At 38.1% G+C, this 19,869-nt stretch overlaps 1 protein-coding gene across 2 annotated transcripts in view; it reads right to left on the bottom strand.

The window, feature by feature from the left end:
* The window catches only part of LOC103041049 (gamma-aminobutyric acid receptor subunit pi), a 77,374-nt gene extending 61,191 nt beyond the window's left edge, over positions 1–16,183 (bottom strand). For both annotated transcript variants that reach the window (XM_022684627.2, XM_022684628.2), the window contains exon 1: positions 16,023–16,183. The gene's annotated coding sequence lies outside the window, so the exon portion shown is untranslated. The remainder of the gene's footprint in view (positions 1–16,022) is intronic.
* Between the last annotated feature and the right edge of the window lie 3,686 nt (positions 16,184–19,869).

Raw genomic sequence — 19,869 nt, 5'->3', positions numbered from 1 at the left:
AAGAAGTTAATTTAATCAAAGCTGCTCCTTTGTTTCTCTAAACATATATTTGGTGACTGTGACTTTTCTCTGTCCCTTCACTGACATTTTTTAATTCAGTTTCAATAAGTGGAAATTACAAGCTGAAATTACTTTTTACCCTTTAAGAGTTTCCCCTGCTTAAAGAAGACAACCATTAACTTAATTTAAGACTCACATGCAGTTTGATGGCTGCTTGCAACACATATACTTCTTAACCCATCAATTAATCACTGAAACAGCAAGTGCAACAAAATAATTTTCACAAACATTAATAAACAAAAATAGTTATATATATAGTGCAATAGCAAACTGCAAACTGACAAGTCAAAAGTTCCATAGGAAGCCTGTATTTGTCACATCTAGTTGTCTGCCCTTCTGCCTCATCTCACCCTTCCATTTCATTCCAAGCCATCTGATGGTAAAGGTCAGATAAGCCCACTGGGGTTATCTGTGTGTCGTCCAATGGTAAGACTCTATTTAAAGATACAAGGCTGTAGTGCAGTCACACTTTGCCTGGTCTCAGTCACTGTGGCCTTGGGGCAATGCTCAGCCCTGATGCCTGTTCACTAATACCAGCATCACAGCTGGACACATGCCTGTGATAGCCTGGACCCTACATGCCAGAGAGGCCAGATCAGCTGACAGGATTCAGAGATTTAGATTTGTGATTTTAAGTTAGCATGAAAAGGGCAAAAGGGAAAGAAATGCACGTGTGTGTGTGTGTGTTGTGTGGTAATGTGGTATGATCTCATATTTTGCCTTTTTTTTCTTTTCTTGTATGTCTGTTAGGCACCAGCAAATGCCCCAAATAATTACCATGACTCACATTGTTCCCATTTGTCATTTGATTCACCAAAGTGTCTTCCACAGCACATTGTGCTTTAGGACTCTTAATAGTGTCTCAGAAATATTGCAATATAGAAGACAACTAAGATTTCTGACCAACGTTTTGAAGCTGACTAGGTCTGAAAGGGTATTTTAAAGAAAAATCATTCAGAAAGGTAGTAATCATTCAGATGTAGACCATATCAACTTATCCTATGATATATGAACATTATCATTTTTGCCACTCTTGATATATATTGCATTTATTTTAGCACACGTTACTTTAAGCCAGATGTTCAGCTCTGTTCTCTCATCTGTGCTTTTATGTATGAGAGGGTAGTAGACTCCACACACACAAGTTTTACTGCTGATGTAGTCTTTCACACCATTTCATATACAGTACATGCAACGCACTGCAATATTGGACTTGTAGTATATCTAGTAATAGTGTCCCTTTCTCTACTTAGATTTATGCTTGATTAATTTTTGTTTAATGCCCAAGCTATCTGCAACAAATACCTAATACTTCACTGTAATCTCATTTTGGCTCATCTTTCTGGTGGTAAAAAGAACCACGGTCTGAGTATTACCCCAACAAACAGTTATTATGACAGGCATACCAAGATGTTTGGTTTGCTAGATCAGTATAACCCAGGTCAGATAAGTATTAGCAAACTTTTGGACTAAAAGCATGTTTTTCTCTAGGTCTACTTGTTCTCAATACAGCAGTGTAAGGTCACACTGATAATGACCCTGACAGCAAAACTGTGCACATGTACAGTTGTGGTCAAAAGTTTACATACACTTGTAAAAAAACATAATGTTATGGCTGTCTTGAGTTTTCAATAAGTTCTACAACTCTTATTTTTCTGTGATAGAGTGATCGGAACACATACATGTTTGTCACAAAAAACAGTCATAAAATTTGGTTCTTTCATAAATTTATTATGGGTCTGCTGAAAATGTCACCAAATCTGCTGGGTCAAAAATATACATACAGCAACAAAATTTGTCAATTTTGGTGACGTAGCGAGTTGTGTCAATCAAATTAGCTTCATGTCATGGCCTCTTCACTTCTTGTAAGTGATTCTGATTGACTACAGCTGTTGACTTCTCATGAGCCCATTTAAATAGGGCTCATTTGACCCAGTGATTAGACTCAGCTACAAAAGCTACAATGGGAAAGTCAAAGGAACTCAGTGTGGATCTGAAAAAGCGAATTATTGACTTGAACAAGTCAGGGAAGTCACTTGGAGCCATTTCAAAGCAGCTACAGGTCCCAAGAGCAACTGTGCAGACAATTATACGCAAGTATAAAGTGCATGGAACAGTTGTGTCACTGCCACGATCAGGAAGAAAACGCAAGCTATCACATGCTGCCGAGAGGAGATTGGTCAGGATGGTCAAGAGTCAACCAAGAATCACCAAGAAGCAGGTCTGCAAGGATTTGGAAGCTGATGGAACACAGGTGTCAGTCTCCACAGTCAAGCGTGTTTTACATCGCCATGGACTGAGAGGCTGCCGTGCAAGAAAGAAGCCCTTGCTCCAGAAAAGGCACCTTAAGACTCGGCTGAAGTTTGCTGCTGATCACATGGACAAAGATAAAACCTTCTGGAGGAAAGTTCTCTGGTCAGACGAAACAAAAATTGAGCTGTTTGGCCACAACACCCAGCAATATGTTTGGAGGAGAAAAGGTGAGGCCTTTAATCCCAGGAACACCATGCCTACTGTCAAGCATGGTGGTGGTAGTATTATGCTCTGGGGATGTTTTGCTGCCAGTGGAACTGGTTCTTTGCAGAAAGTAAATGGGATAATGAAGAAGGAGGATTACCTCCAAATTCTGCAGGAAAACTTAAAACCATCAGCCCGAAGGTTGGGTCAGTTGGGCGCAGTTGGGTGTTCCAACAAGACAATGACCCAAAACACACATCAAAAGTGGTAAAGGAATGGCTAAACCAGGCTAGAATTAAGGTTTTAGAATGGCCTTCCCAAAGTCCTGACTTAAACCCCATTGAGAACATGTGGAAACGGGTTCATGCAAGAAAACCATCACATTTAGCTGAACTGCACCAATTCTGTCAAGAAGAGTGGTCAAACATTCGACCTGAAGCTTGCCAGGAGCTTGTGGATGGCTACCAAAAGCACCTAGTTGCCGTGAAAATGGCCAAGGGACATGTAACCAAATACTAATGTTGCTGTATGTATATTTTTGACCCAGCAGATTTGGTGACATTTTCAGCAGACCCATAATAAATTTATGAAAGAACCAAATTTTATGACTGTTTTTTGTGACAAACATGTATGTGTTCCGATCACTCTATCACAGAAAAATAAGAGTTGTAGAACTTATTGAAAACTCAAGACAGCCATAACATTATGTTTTTTTACAAGTGTATGTAAACTTTTGACCACAACTGTACATTCATACACTCATACACTCTTCAAACACAACTAACAGGCTATATTCGTGACCCTGACAGTAAAGTCATCTAGAAGAGCACAAACACACACACACACAAACAACTGATGTCTGATGGCAGCCCTACAGCTATGGAAGGATGGTAATCAGTACAGTACATCTACAGCACAGATCTGAAATGATAACTGTGGGAACAGTGCTATTAAAGTAAAAATAATGACCAAAAACATTAGAATGAGGCAGAAACAATTCTTGATAATATTCACTTTGAAGGTCCAGTAATGTATGAACACAAGTTGGTGGATGCTTAGGATTCACCCATGTTTAGAGTAAAGCTAGGCAATCTATATTTTTATTTAAGATATCATTGCTTAGAGAAATGACCCAACTGTACATTTTATTACAGATTGTATTAAATCCTGTTTAACTGGATGATGTGCAGCAAAATTATTTTTTTATTTATTTTTTCTGTGTCAAAACATGATATGTATCATGGAAATGTCTTTAAATATTGTGATTTATACCATTTACCCAACTCTATCAACGTTTGATTATGTGCACCAAGGGGGCACATGTTAAAAAGTTTTTTAGCCATAGATTGCCCATAATTTATGGTTAAACTATATTTATTTTTGGCAAATTCCACTCTGGCTTTTTTATGTTTTTTTTTTTTTTTTCCACAATCTGTCCTTCTTGGTCGTCTCCCATTAAGCCACCTGGGCTCGAACAGCGACGGATGGTGCAATCCTTGAGCTTGAAGTTCATCTTTAATCTCTTTAAGAAGTGTTTCTCTTTTGTTACCATTCATATTATCCGTCTCCTTGTCATCAATTTTCCTCCTGTGGAGGTTGGCTACACTCCCATGGTTAACATGTCTATAATTTTCTTTCAAATCTCCTGAGGCAACTCTTTCCTTCACGTTCTCTGGTTCATGTTGAGTGTGGTACACACCAAGTCACCAAACAGCACAGTGACTACCTGTAGCCCTATATACAGGCCCACTGACTGATTACAAGTTGTAGACACCTGTGATGCTGAGTAGTGGACACATGTTGACTTAACATGTCCCTTTGGTCACATTGTTTTCAGGGATTCCCTCATCAGCAGTTGAGCTGAGTCTGTCAGTCAGTCTTTTGGCAATACGAATTCTTTATACAGTAAAACTGTTTATCCAAATTTGTAGCACTGTGTTATAAATACCAATACTCATATCTCACATTACTCATATACACCAGTGCCAGTATCATGTGGGGACTGACTAAACACGAGCATAGTGTGTAGGCTCACTCCTAAGTTTGTTTGCTGTACATCAGCTTTTATCCATATCAGTGCATACATATTTATTCAAATACCTTTCAGGTGTGCTTTTCTGATCTAAAATGGCAGCACTTGTTGTTCAGAAAAGGATCATGGCACAAGGGGATGTAGTCCATGCTTTGAGACTGAATGTGTGAAAATGTGGTTTCGAGATATACTGGTATAAAAATTTATATCCATATATCCATATATTAATGTAATTTTATACAGATTATATTATACTGTGAACATGGTGCCTAAATACAATTGTAATATAGATTACACAATGTAATGTGCATTAATTGTTTTTTTTTACTAAATTAAGGGAATAAACACAAGTTTACCATGCTTTTGTTGGAGTAACTGGCTCCACTGTCCAGGTAAGGCTTTATACTAGAGTTTGGAACATCGATGTCTGTGATCAAAATAGCATCAGTGTGTTAAATGATCACCAGCCTCCTCATCCTCAAGTCCATTCCAGAGAACACAGTTCCATTGCTCCACAGATCAGTGATGGATGACTTATTTTATGGAAACATTATATTTGAGGAACCTTTATTTGTATGAGTGTAAATCTGCTTGACTTATTCCACTAGTGCACACACACATAAACACACCCTCAATGGTAAACTGACAGGCTGTGTTCATGACCCTGACAGTAAAGACATGCCCTGACAGTAAAATTAAAATATTTAATATATTGTATAATCATTGATAATTATGCCTAACTCATTTCTAACAAATGTTGCTGTCTGTTTCTGACACTCGCTTACACTCTCCCTGAATATTACTATATTTCAATATTGCATCAGACGCAATAATAACACCAAGATTTTTCAATATGAATGATTTTATACTCTGAAATATCGAGCCATATCACCCACCCCTAATTATCACAACAGGGTACTAATTGTTTTTGCTGTTTTTAGCAAAAGAAAAATTCACACGGTTCTCATTGTCCATTATATATCTACTATCTACTAATAGTACATTTATTGTACTTTAATCCTGGATATATGGAGATATATGGAGTGCATTATTAGTATCATCACATTCTGGATCATTGACATCTTTTACAAATCTGATAAAATTCTTGGATTTTTTTATATCTCAAAGATATGTGCAATATGTATGCAACACTAAACTGTTTTTTTTTTTATTTTGTTCTCATTCTTGAAAGATTTTATTTTTTCATCAGTACTTTTTGTCATATCGCCAAGAGTTTCGTTTTCGCGAAAATAGCATAAAATATTGTGATATTATTTTAGGGCCATATCACCCACCTCAATTCAATGTATCAATATTTTTATAGGCCACTACACAATACCCCAATTCATTTAGGACTGGACCAACAAACATCTCGTTCCAAGGAAAATTGGCAGCTTTGATTTATATTATCTATCTTTAGATAAAAAAGTCTTTGCTTTAAAACGCTTTTAAATGCTTCTTCTGAGAGCCCTAAAATGTTGAAAATAATTAAAGAGGAGTTGGAGAAAATAATGAAAAATGTATTAAAAGCAGAACATTAAGATATGCCTTTACTTCCACCCAGCATGAGCTCAATCCTGAACAGATAATGATGATGACGTTCAATAATGATGATGAGAGTTAGGAAAACGATAAAGTTTAATGATGATTATGATGATGTTGATGACTTTAGTTGTGGTACACGCAGTTTTCGCACTGGCATCATACAACGCATACACCCAAACATACTGAACTTGCTGGGAGACTCTACCAGTGTGGGTGCCATTATATCCATATCACTCTTCTGCCTCCCCTCTCACTAAAGACTGATGCAGAGTGAGAAGCCCTCGTTCTTCAGCCTTAAACCCTTTGACAGCCACAAGCTTGAATGTGTGGGCGACTGCCTTTCACTGGAGAGCATGGAATGTGTGCAAACACACACACTCACACACACACATTAGTGCACATACATACACAAACACACACTACAGGCTCCATAGAGTCAAATTGTATCAGACTGTGAGATGATACAGGCAGGGAATTACAGAGCATCAGTACAGCTCAGGGCTGACAGTGGATGAGCTCCAACAGGCCCCATCATAGCCAACAAACTACACTTCCCACTGTGTATCTTTGGCTGAGAGCCCATTGATCTTAATATGAAGGGCTATGTGAGCTTCCCAGTATACACACATTATATGTAGAGTGATATACATAAGTGTTGATAATAGGCCTGGACAATAATTCGATATCGGTATTTATCGCGATAAGAAATGTTTCAATAACGGTGATATCATTTTTGTGGTATATCGATATGTATTATTTACAGAATCTGTCACGGACAGGCGTTTTACTGGCGTCAGCTCGCCGCACAGCTGAACACAATCAGCCTCCGTAGCTGGACTATCTCTGTGCGTGATGATGTAATCACATAGGCACGTAGCCAGATAGGCTAGGCTAGGCTAGATTTGGCTAGGCTAGGCTCGGGTCCGCTACTCATCTAAAATGCCTCGCGCTGGAGCCAAACGGAGCCGGGACGAGCGGATCCAAGGCTAAGGTAGGCTCGGTTCGCATCTGAAATGCTCCGCGCTGGAGTGGAACGGAGCGGAACCAAGCCGAGCCTAGCCTAGCCTAGCCTCGGGTATATATGCTATATGCAAATAAAATTGAGCATTGATTTATTTTGACTATTTTTTATTTCTTAAGTATTATAATGTTTTCGTGAAAGGAGGTTTCAAAGACTTAAATTAAATTTTCAGACAGTAGTAGGTACATATTTCCATTGCAGGGATTCTTCGCAGTTTTCTGTGGCCTTCTAAGTATTTATATCGATATCGAAATTATATCGTATCGACCGAAATTAAGGAATATATCGTGATATGAATTTTGGCCATATCGTCCAGCACTAGTTGATAATGTTTGCTGATGTTTTAAAAGATATTGAAAAGTTATTCAAAGTTTGGTTATTTGGAACCATGCCATGAAAGCAAGTGAAAACTCCATGACACAGTGATCAATAAAAAATTATTTTACTCTTCTATTTCATAGCATGCAGTCATGAATCAAGTAGTATTAATTACAGTTGTGGTCTTAGATGTTGATTAGATGGTGGATCTTGCTGCAAGCAGGTATACATGGGCTTTTTGCAGCCCTATAAAAATGCTTTCAGAGGCTACTGGTGGTAGTGTAAATCTTGGTGAAAAGTTGCTGACTGCTCTATGATGTCCCTCTCTCACTCATAGACAATTTGCCCAGTTGACACAATTTAAAAGTGGGCATATAACTGATCTAAGAGAAGCAAGATTGTTGTTTTGATAAATTGTCGTTTATCAGCCAGCCACCATTACCTTAATTTGCGAATCAAATAAACTGGACTTCTATAGACTGGAATTGTAATGTCTTAAGTGAAGAATTCTGTTTGCGATCCTGTGACGGTCAGGTTTTGTGTGTCTTAGTTCGCTTTAAATGTGCCTTTGCTGGCAAGCACACTGGACACACTGCCCCAACTTCTTGTGTGATGATCTGGGAAACAAATCCATTCAACAGTCTGTCAGCTCTAATAGTGAAATGAGGGACACTGATAGCTCAGTGTAGTGCTGGGAGATGTAGGCCAAAAAAAAAAAATCAGATTTTTGATTATAATCCATTTTTTTTAGGTTTATTTAGGTTCAAATGCCCTCCACCAACACCCTAAACATCTCAAAACATAACTACGCTGGCTCAGTGGGGCTCTAGTCACTTAACTTGTCACTTTTAAGGGTCCGTTCTGCCTTAGCCTTCCTCTCACCTGTAGCATTTCTCTCAGTGAGGGCTGAGACTGGGTCTTTATGCCGGTCTCAGCGGGCTGCTCAATCAGTCCTGATTCAGACCAGCTGTCAGGGGCTGTGTGTCATGGCGTAGGACAGACCCATGGCTCCCCCGCCCTTCGCATGTCACAGTATGTAAAATCACGATTACTTCATTTTGAAAATCACATTAAAACTAAAATTCGAATTAACTGAATTAATTGTGACATTGATATGTGCAAGACATCCTGCGGCCACATGTGCTCCCTGTCATGGTAGAGCATCCAACTGCCATTTTTCAGCAGGAGTAAACTCATTCACACACAGCAAGCGTTTCTTTGGAATGTCTCCTTGGACTGCCTAGTAACCAGACTTATCGCCAATTAAGCATATAAAGGACAAGTATGCAGGAGCTATATGCCCAGATGCAACATCTGTGGGAAAATGTGCTACAAGATGCCATAAGAAACCTGTATTTTAACATGCGTAACTTTATCTCATCTTGTGTTTAGCCTATAGGCTGCACAACAGGGTAGTACAGCCTACTTTTAATTGAATTGTTTTTATCAATAAACTTATTATTTCTCTCTAACATTGTAATCACTTACACATATCATCATAACATTCACACATATAACATTTCATTCCATTACCACAACTCGTTCAGTAAATGAAGAATATTACAAAAAGTAAAAATCATGTTAATTAACTATGTAAAATTATTTTATGAAACACAACGTAAGCATAAACATACTGAGCTGAAAATGTGTTTATGATTGACTCATTAATATGGGCCAAAAAAAAAACAGCAGGATCCGGAATACCGCTGGCCGGAATCTAGGATAGGGCATGAGGCATGCCGTCTCCTCCTGCAAGGTTGCAAGTTTTAATTTCACTGACCTTCAACTAACTACAGCCATTGCAGCCCTAGGCAGTACATACCACAGCACAGACCTTTACCCCAGCACATGCTCTTAAAGCAGATAACCCTGCTCCCTGACTCCATTATGAGTTATTACAAAGAAAATGTCTCCTGCAAGGTGCCAGAAAAACCAGGAAGCATTATGTAAGATGAGATGAACTGAACAAGACAAATGTCAAGAAGTAAGAATATGTCATAACCTTCTTTTTTCTAGTAGCGAGACACTGGCACAGGCTGAAGATATCCATATAACTAAGAGAGTGGTTTCAACAGGCCCCAAAAACTGTCATTCACTGTCTGAAGCAGGACTTGTGAAAGAGAAATGCATGAACTGACGAATAATTCGAACCACAGCTGAAGCATCAGTCAAGCCCGCAGCCCCACAGGGTCACGCATGCCAGCTGATCACAAGCTGTAAATTATTCTGAAATCAATCATATAGGTTACGGAGAAAAGCAAGTTTACATCAAAAGCGGCACAGTTATGAAAGGGAAATATGCAAACTGGTGATCATTCCCACCCACTCACTGGCACTAGGCAATATGCTAATACATTTTTAGATCATTATACTCGAGGAAATCAGATCATGCTGGAGAGGATTCACTGGTTTTATTCTAAATCAACACAATCCTTAATTGAAATGAGAATAAACAAAAGATCAAGGAAAGTAATTTCAACAATGTCATCAATCCAGATGCAACACAAGTTTAGAATAATTACTTTATGTTCACTTTAGTGGTCATATGTCTGAGACTGAAGTCAAGCACAATAAGAAAAAAAATGTGTTTGAATTATATTGTTCTGTCTAAAGAACGTTCCAGTGGGAGGTGGGCAGCAGAGCTCAGGAAGCTTCTTTTCAAAATGCATTTCACATACTATGGCAACATAAGTGATCATCTATTTTAAGATATTTTATCTCTATTGATAATTTGAGTCTTCAAAATGAGGTCGACTTAATTTTGTACAGTTTCAGAAATACAGTAATTTGAACCATTCTATACCCTTTTATTCTCTGTAGGTCTAAGTATTCTGTAGGCAGCTTGGGTAATGGAACACAAACAAAGTATGCTGTGCTTCTGGATCCTTGTTGAGTCTGCTGTAGTTGTTGCTGTGTTCTGCTTGGTGTTCTGTGGCCCAGTGGTTAGAGCATTGGGCCTATATAAGGTGTTTATCGTCGCTGTCCAATGAAAAACACTTATCTCCATTTCTGTCGATTTTTAGTTCCCTACATGATTTGAACAGATAAACTGTCTCTTGCACTGTGCCAACATTTCTTGATGAATGGACCAATAGAAACCCTTCAAAATGACCTGAAATAAACTATATACTATTTACATTGACTTCCATTGAAAGTTTACAAGGTTTTTTTCTCTCTCCTGTAAAGTTGCTGTTTTGGAGATAAGTGTTTTTCATTGGACAGCGACGATATGGTTGTCTTGCTTTGATGTAGTGTGCAGAGGTTGGTTATTTTGTTAATATTGATAAAGGGAGTAAGCCTAAAAGAGCCATTTCCTATCTGTTGTTAGAGTACCTTGTGACTTCATTGTATTGTTTAATTTTCTCTCTTTTGCTGAGTATTAGCAAGATGGCTGTGTGTTCTCTATTGTACAGTTATAGTATGCTAAAAAAAACACACTAATATTGTTCAATCTAGTGTTGCATTAAGTTTTCACCAAGATCTTGCAGCATTGATGATGGTAGAGTCTGACCTCTGTACAAAGCCTCTCCAGCACATCCCAAAGATTCTCAATGAGGTTAAGGTCTGGACTCTGTGGTGAACAATCCATGTGTGAAAATGATGATCTCATGCTCCCTGAATCACTCTTTCACAATTCCAGCCCCATGAATCCAGGCATTATCATCTTGGAATATGCCCGTGTCATCAGGGAGGAACAAATCTATGGATGAATCCATTGATGGAAGAACCTGGTCTATATTCAGTATATTCAGGTAGTCAGCTGACCTCATTCTTTCAGCACATACTGTTGCTGTACCTAGACCTGACCAACAGCAGCAACACCACATCATTTGTTTAGTTAAAAGCAGATGGTGATTTTTTTTGGGCCAGGCAGTGTAATAATACATCCTGACTGAGCCCTATGCATAACTCCAGTTGTGAAGTGCAGGATTTTATTAATATTTCTGTATTATGTTGCAGCATCAATGTCAGTCTTTTTTCAGTCGACTTTTTCAAAACCGTCTACTGTATGGTAGACATATATTTGTGTCTGAAAGGATCAGACAAGCGACAAGCAGCTCAGATGTTGTAGGACAAAAATCATGTTCAAGCTGGTAATTGCATATTGTCAGATTAACAGCCAATGACCTTCAAGCAGATGATGGATTGACTCCTTTCTTCAGAATGGCCTGAGCTGTTAACCAGTGCTGTTACTGCAGCAGACTGGAGCATTCTGATTACAGTCTGTCCTTCAGTGAGACACAGCTGGTAATAAGATCTGTCTACCAAATTCAAGGCTAAGAGAGGAGAGGGAATAAACAGAGAGCCATATCAAACGGCAGTACTCTCTCTCTCTCTATTTCACTCTAACTCTCTGACTACTATTCCCCCCTCTCTTTCTCTTACTACTGTTCTCTCACACTGCTATTCTCTATCTTATCCCCTTTCTCCTGCTCTCTTTCACTCCCTCTTTCTCCCTCTCTCACTACTATTCTCTGCATTATTATCTGTAATCTGTATCTCTCTTGCTCTCTTTTTGTATTCTTTTGTATCCCTCTTGCTTTAACACTGTTATTATCTCTTTTCCTCTTCATAACTCTCTGACTACTCTCTCTCTCTCACTACTATTCTCTGTCTCTTGCCATTTCTCCTGCTCTCTCTCTCTACTATTCTGTCCTTCTTCCCTTTCTCCCTCTCTTTCTCTCCACTCTTCAACTCTCTCTCTCTCTCTCTCTCTCTCTCTAACACTACCCTTATTAGAATATGAATCTCTCTCGCTCTCAATTTCTCTATCTTTCTGATTGCTATTCTGTTCCTCTTTCTTTCTCTTGCTCTTTTTCTTCAACTCTTGTCTACTCCCTTTCTCACTACTATTTTCTCCATCTCTTAATCCTTCTGTTGCTCTTTTTTCCACATCTCTCTTTCTCCCTCTTGCTCACACTATTTTTTATCATTTGTTTTATATTGTATGTATTCTATATCTCACATACCCTTTCTATGTGCGCGCACACACACACACCTGTCTTTGTGAGGCATTTCAGGTATTATCTTGTGTCTGATGTGCTGATTCATTTGATGCATTTCCACCTAAAACTACATTCTAACCTCATCTAATGACTCCAGAACACAGAACACACACACACACACACACATATATATATATATATATATATATATATATATATATATATACACACACCTGTTTTGTGGGATATTATCTTGTGTCTGATATCCTGATGCACGGCCACCTGAAACTACATTTTAATCTCATGACTCAACAAAACACACACACACACACATACTTATACATGTGACTGATTCCAAGTAGTTTCCAGTCGAGTTCACATTTCCAATACTTAAACTCCTCTTTGAATATCTGCTAGAAATAGGACATGCCAAGTTCTGGGTTTTTGATGATAATGTTGGGCTTCCTCCTCTCCTGCACTTCCCTCCCAAACCCTCATTTATGATAATCCTGTTCACTTCCATTCCTACTTTTAATGTCATGCTTGATTGAGAGCTGAGAGCTGTGTTCCCCTGCGTGCATATGCCACACGGTTCAAATGGTACCAACCCTATCCATAAAACATTTCTCCTGAAGGGAAAAAGGGTGTATCCTTGAGAGCAGATTTAAGATTATGAATATACTATATTGTGGGAAAAAAATAAACAAGGGCTGCATGATGATAACGATTATGGTAATATGGTTTTTAAACATATTTTCGATATTTCAATATACAAACTTTACAGCATCAGTTACTGACTGAAGTTTACTATTAATTCTTCAGGTACAGACATCTACTGTAGGTGTTCTTTCTTCAGTTTTTCTTTAGCTTTTATGTTGTTCATTATTGATAATGGAACTGAAAACTCTACAAATTAAGATATAAAAGTTGGCCATATTGCCCAGCTCAAACCCAGTACAAACTATAAACCAAATGAATAGTGATCCCATAATAATTCTTATAGTAATCTCCTGATAGAAATTTGCCAATAAAAGAAAGCCCTGTGGGATAATTTACGTCAGGAGCTCAGAGACAGAGCAGGGAATTTATTAATATAATAAAAATAATGATAATGAATTAGGAGTTTGATTTTTATGTGGTGTCTTGCCCGAATGAGTTTGTCCTTGTGAAGGACAATTAAGTTAGGAAATGACGGATGAATACAAGGCTAATGCAATTAGTCCTTCCTTTATCAGTGCAGATAACCAGTTTCCCCTACACACACACACACACACAACTGTGTTCATGTTTTTGTGTGGTTTTGAACAGGTTTCTGTACTCATTTTATAATGAAATAGAATAAGAATCTATGCTCTCGGAACCCATTGTGTTTCTAAGCCATAGTTTCATGTGTTCCAGTGGACACAAAGAACCAAACACACACATATAACAAGATATTCATGCCTTTGGTTCATGCCAATAGTCTTGGAAACCATTACACTGTTTCTCTACCATGCTGCATTATCTTGGGAATGTGTGACTCACACAAGACCAAAATACACACATGTAAAAACACACACACACACATGCATGCACATAGGCTCACATGCTCTCTCGCCCACTCTTTGCTCCTAATCCTTATGCATTTCATTGCATAATCCCTTCTGACCCACTGAACACTGATCCACCTGTGTTTGAGGTGCTGCTCGGTCACACCCTCTCAATCAGTGAAGGTGTTTAGCGTTATTGACCCCTTAATCTAAACACACACACACAGACACACACACACACACACACAGAGAAAAGCTGTTTCTGCTTCAAACTGCCCTGGTTTACAGTCCTTTCAACTCAATTGAGGAAAAAGTTACATTTACATCCCAAATCAAGAGTCACACGACCCCATGTTTGCTTTTATCAAGGCAGACAGACCTAGGAAACAAGTATTTATACTAAGCATCACTGTCTAATGCTGGAGATATGAGTGTAAGCTGTCAGTGCCTGTCATTAATCATTTAAACTCAAAATTATTTTTAATCACTCTGTTAACTGCTATGCCATGACTTTTTGCATTTCAGTGTATGTTGTATTATGTGCAAGACACCCTTAACAACATAAATTTATTCTATCCAGTGTTTAGCCTCACTCACAAGATAACACCTCAAAACTTATACAGATGTTGGTGTTTCCAAGCCATCCCCTGAGGTAACGCACATTTCTAATCAATTAACATATTGCTATCCCATGACTTTTGGCACCGAAGTATATTTTGTATTAAAAGCAACCCAGTGTTCAGCCTCACTTGCAAGAAAACACCCACAACTTATACAGGTATGGGTGATCTTAAGCTATCCCCGGAGGTAACACATTTCCAATCAATTAACATATTGCTATCCCATAACTTCTGGCACCCAAGTATATTTGTATTAAAAGCAATAAACACTTAACCACATACATGTATCCAGTATTCATCCTCGCTGACTTGATACAGAGGTTCCCAAATCATTCTTGAGGTGACACTTAATGGTCAATTTACATATTGCTATCTCATGACTTTTGGCATCCAAGTATAATTGCATTAAAAGCAACACACCCATAACCACATACATGTATCCAGTGTTTAGCCTAACTTGCAAGAAAACATCTCGCAACTTATACAAATATGGGCAGTCCCAAGCCATCCCTTGAGGTAACACACATTTTCAATCAGTTTACATATTGCTATGCCGTGAGTTCTGGCACCTTAGTGTATGTTGTATTATGCGCAACACACCCTTTACCACACATATCCAGTGTTCAGCCTCAATTGCAAGATAACACCTCACAACTTATACAGGTGTAGTTGTTCCCAAACCATCCCTTTTGGTAACACACATTCTTGATCAATTTACATATTGCTATCCCATGGCTTTTGGCACCCAAGTATATTAGTATTATAAGTAACACACTCTTAAACACATACATGTATCTAGTGTCCAGTCTCACTCACAAGATCACACCTCACAACTTACTAGTTAAGGTAACACTTAATCAATTTACACACTGCTGTCCCATAACTTTTGGCATTGCAAAGGTATTTTGTATTAAGAGCAACACATCCTTAACCACATAAATGTATCCAGTGTTCATCCTAGCTCACTCGCAAGATATCACCTTACAACTTATAAAAATGCGGACATTCCCAAACCATACCCTGAGGTGACACTTAATGATCAATTTACATACTGCTATCCCATGATTTACAGCACCCAAGTATATTTGTATTAAAAGCAACACACCCTTAACCACATACAGGTATCCAGTGTTCAGCCTTACTTACAAGATAGCACCTCACAGGTTGTACAGTTGTGGGTGTTCCCAAATCCTTCCCTGCTATATCCCATATCCCCATACTTTTGGCTCTTAATGTGTTTTGTATTACACGCTTCACTGCAAACGTATCCAGTGTTAAAACACGCGATAAATATGTTATGTTACCAAACGTGTTAAACTATCACTAAAATATGAATTCTTATTAATCGGAATGTTGTTTTGCTGAAAAATGATCAGTTTTGAGCCCTGCGTTCTCAAACAAAACAAGAATGAGAGAAAAGAACAAAGAGAGAAAGGAGAAAAGTGGCGCGCGAGGAACGTACGAGCACCACGCGGAAAGCGCGCTCGAACTCACCCGTATCGCAGCTGCAGATCAGGCATTTCTCAGGAAAAAACACCGCGCGCTTCACAAAACCATCCACAACACCGCCTCGCGCCTCAGCACATTCCCCGTTTCGCGCGCTCCAGCCTCAGACTTGATGTCACACACTGCGCTGATGGGAGCTGTGCTGGAGCACGGGAGAGAGAGAGAGAGAGAGAGAGAGAGAGAGAGAGAGAGAGAGAGAGAGAGAGAGAGAGAGAGAGAACTCCAGTGAGGGAGGAGTGGCCCAAACAGAGGAGAAATGCAGCGCGCGCCAAAAATCCAGATTAGAGCACAAACAAAATACTTCAAAGAGGCAGTATGGGAGGTGATGGGTCTTCAGTCACTATTCTTATATCTCTCTTCTTATGACTCCCAAATACACACTGTCTAGACATTACAGAGAGAGAGAGAGAAAGAGAGAAAAAGACTGTTACATAAAGAACCATCTACAAACCAATTAAGCATTAATGGTTCCCAAATTATGTTTTTCTATAGTACAAGTGGAAATCACAGGGAATCTCACAATACAATATTATTATGGTACTGTGATTCTTTGATAATCAATTATACAGTTCAAATAAAAATATTGTCATTTAAAGCATTTATTTGCAGAAAAAGAGAAATGGCTGAAATAACGAAAAAGATGCAGAGCTTTTAGACCTCAAATAATGCAAAGAAAAAATGTTCAGAAATCAATATTTGGTAGAATAATCCTGTTTTTTCATGCATATTCTCATGTTCTCCTCCACCAGTCTTACACATTGCTTTTGGATAATTGTATGTCACTCCTGGCAGTTCAGCTTGGTTTGATGGTCTGTGATCATACATCTTCCTCTTGATTATATTCCAAACTCATCATTTTTAAGTGGTCTCTTATTTTTTCTGTATATTGTGATTTTTTTTTGTGAGACACCAGTGATTAACCATGTCCAGATATTAATAATTATTTTTTTCCAGAGCTGTATCTCACAAGACTAAAGAGGATTAAATACTACCAAATAAGCAAATACAAGAATTATGTATATATTAGTGCCAGTTTTACAGAATTTGACTAAACCAATATTCTTTACCACAGTTTATCCTATTCATTAGATTAACGCCACCATGTGGAGTAATGAAGAAGTAACTTTATTAAGTTAAATTGGGGGTGGAGCCACTCTTAGGAAGTTTAGAGCGCATTTGTTTCAATAAAACTATTGATATTTGATGCCACGTACTGATAATATTGCACAAACAAAAACGATACAGTATATGATGTAATACTGATATTTTATGTTAACAGTGACAGGGTTAACAGGGCTAACACATGTCCAGTAAGGAAATGATTTCTCTTAACCCCTCGGCAAATGAATAATTTGACTTTAGGCTACTAATGCTCCATTTCATTTACCTCAAATGTTGAATGCCAGAGCTGTTAGTCCCACTTGAGCCAAACATTGTTAGCATTGTCTCAGATTAGCATTGCTAGCAATACCAGGTAATAGCAATCCTGCATTCTGGTTTATTTTTAACATGTGGTTAAATATTTAACAACCATTTTACCTACAAAAGTGACTTAATTCAAAAAGCTCTGTGCTCCCAAAGCTAACTCCGCCCACTACTCTGGATTTTGACAGACAAGCAACTAAACCAATAACCTTGCACCTTGCAAGTAAAACAAAACAGAAAAACAAAAGAAATTAGTAAATTAAACTGTGTGGGCAAAAATAAACTACTGTACAAATATACTATAAATATTTTTTATAGAATTTTCTTTAAATTCTCATTTACACAACAGGAAAATTCAAACCAATGGAACCATATCCCCCTCTGATTTAATGGCGCCGCCTATGTTATGTCCTTTCTTATATTCTGTTAACCATCTTCTTACCTTATTAACCATGTCAGCTGTGTTAGTTAATGCTTGCACTTAATTCTTGATAAGGTTCATATTCCTTTTTTCCTATTTATCTATGAATTGGATGCAGATTTCAGCTAGAATTTGTGTATATCATTTTACCTGCTGTGTCAGATTGAGAACTGGCTCAACCGTCTGGTGATTTTATTGGTCAGTCAAAGTGTCCCAGTCCTGATGTGAACCTATACACACTTCAGTGGTCATCCTTGAATAATGGTGTGTCGATATTGTGCCCTGAAGCATGAAGTGAATGGAAAAGTGGGCTGAGATGGACAGGAGCTATTTCAGAAATTGGTGTATTTGTTACTTAACGTGGCTGACACTATCACTAAGGCAAGGGGGTATACAATTGAGTACAACAGAAGAAATGATGCACCAGGACATCATCATGTTTTGTCCCAGGTTAATGTTTCTGCATTGGGACTGCATTGGGTTTGGTTTAACTCTTTAACAGGCATTGTAACCACAAAGGCAACATTTTTTTGTAATCAAATTGTTGTAATAGTCACTTTTCAAAACCCATTTTTGGGTGTTTGACCCTATTTCTCATTTAATATATAGCCCCTAACAATTATATGTTTGCTGATTTCCAGAATCTCTTTTTTACCCTGAAAAGGGTGTGTGATTTCTCATTTGAGTTTTCCAATTAGGATAAACAAATTTGCAAATGTATTTTATTGTAATTGTTATATATATAGTATATACAGTGTAAGAAAAAATACTAGGACAAAATCCAGCTGTGATACAAACAACACCTACATTCCATTGCCTATAGACTAGCCCCCACCCCTTGTTTCCTGTCATGTCACTTTCTCAAGCGCTCAGCTTCAAGGAGATGTTACATCTCCCTGCGAGATCTGAGGCAGGAACTGATGCCTCTACGTCCTCAGAGGATGATGTAGTGATGTTCTGTTGCTCCTGCAGTCATGATGAGAATTTGTTCACCCAACAGTAAATCTCCCACCAGTAACAACAAAACCACCAGCAAGGACGACAGCAGCAGGCGATTGAGCATTCCACACAGCACTGCCTTTAAACAGGGTTGCAGAAGGGTTTAATGCAGTGTTTTGTACATGACTAATGCACAATCATCACACTCTGAGGATCTGATCTCAGCTTGTGTAAAGGCACAGGTTGAAGTCAAAGGTGCTCTCTGAAACTGCAGGCTGCCGTCACTCATGCGTGTTGACACCAACATCTAGGTGAACTCTGACAGGGTCTGGTTGAGCTGCTATGCAGTCAATCGCAGGAGCAGCTGCTGAAGAAAGTGACTGTTAAGCTTTCACAGCCTGTGAAATATAGACGAGCAAAGAGCATTAATAATGCAATCTTAATCTTTGCTTCTCATGAATTCGAAATATCTCATTGATTTGATTTATGTTTCCTCCTCTGCACATGCAAACAAACACAGGCAATGCTTTTTTAAAATCATGCACATTCATTCTGAGGTGTAAATATGTCTCTATGTCTATTCATTCCATTTATACTACTATGCAGCTGAAATAAAAATGTTCAATAATAAAACTACATATTTAAAAAAAGGGTTTCTCATACAGGGATTAGTATTGGAGTACACAGTATTCTAAATTGCCATTCTCCATTAAAAGTACAATTTAAATAAGGACTATGCTTAATTCCTGTCTAAGAAACAAACAATAAACAAAGAAAGTTGGTGATGTTTTGTTAACTCTCTAAGAATGTTTAAGTAATCTCTAAGTAATTACATGATAAACAATGCAATCTGGTGGAGTTCTTATTGAATTAACATCTTAAAGAACAACATTATTTATTATTTCTTAAAGAACTTAAATATAATTAGTATGACTAGTACTGATACTAAATACAGAACACTTTAGGTAATTAAAGAATAGCATGGATTTATCATGACATATGAATGACCTATAGTAATGAATGCACGTCAAGACATGCAGAACAAGGAGC

The sequence above is a fragment of the Astyanax mexicanus genome, chromosome 7 (genome assembly GCF_023375975.1).
Source record: "Astyanax mexicanus isolate ESR-SI-001 chromosome 7, AstMex3_surface, whole genome shotgun sequence".
NCBI classification, from domain to species: Eukaryota; Metazoa; Chordata; class Actinopteri; order Characiformes; family Acestrorhamphidae; genus Astyanax; species Astyanax mexicanus.
This window is presented reverse-complemented; position numbering and strand designations above follow the sequence as displayed.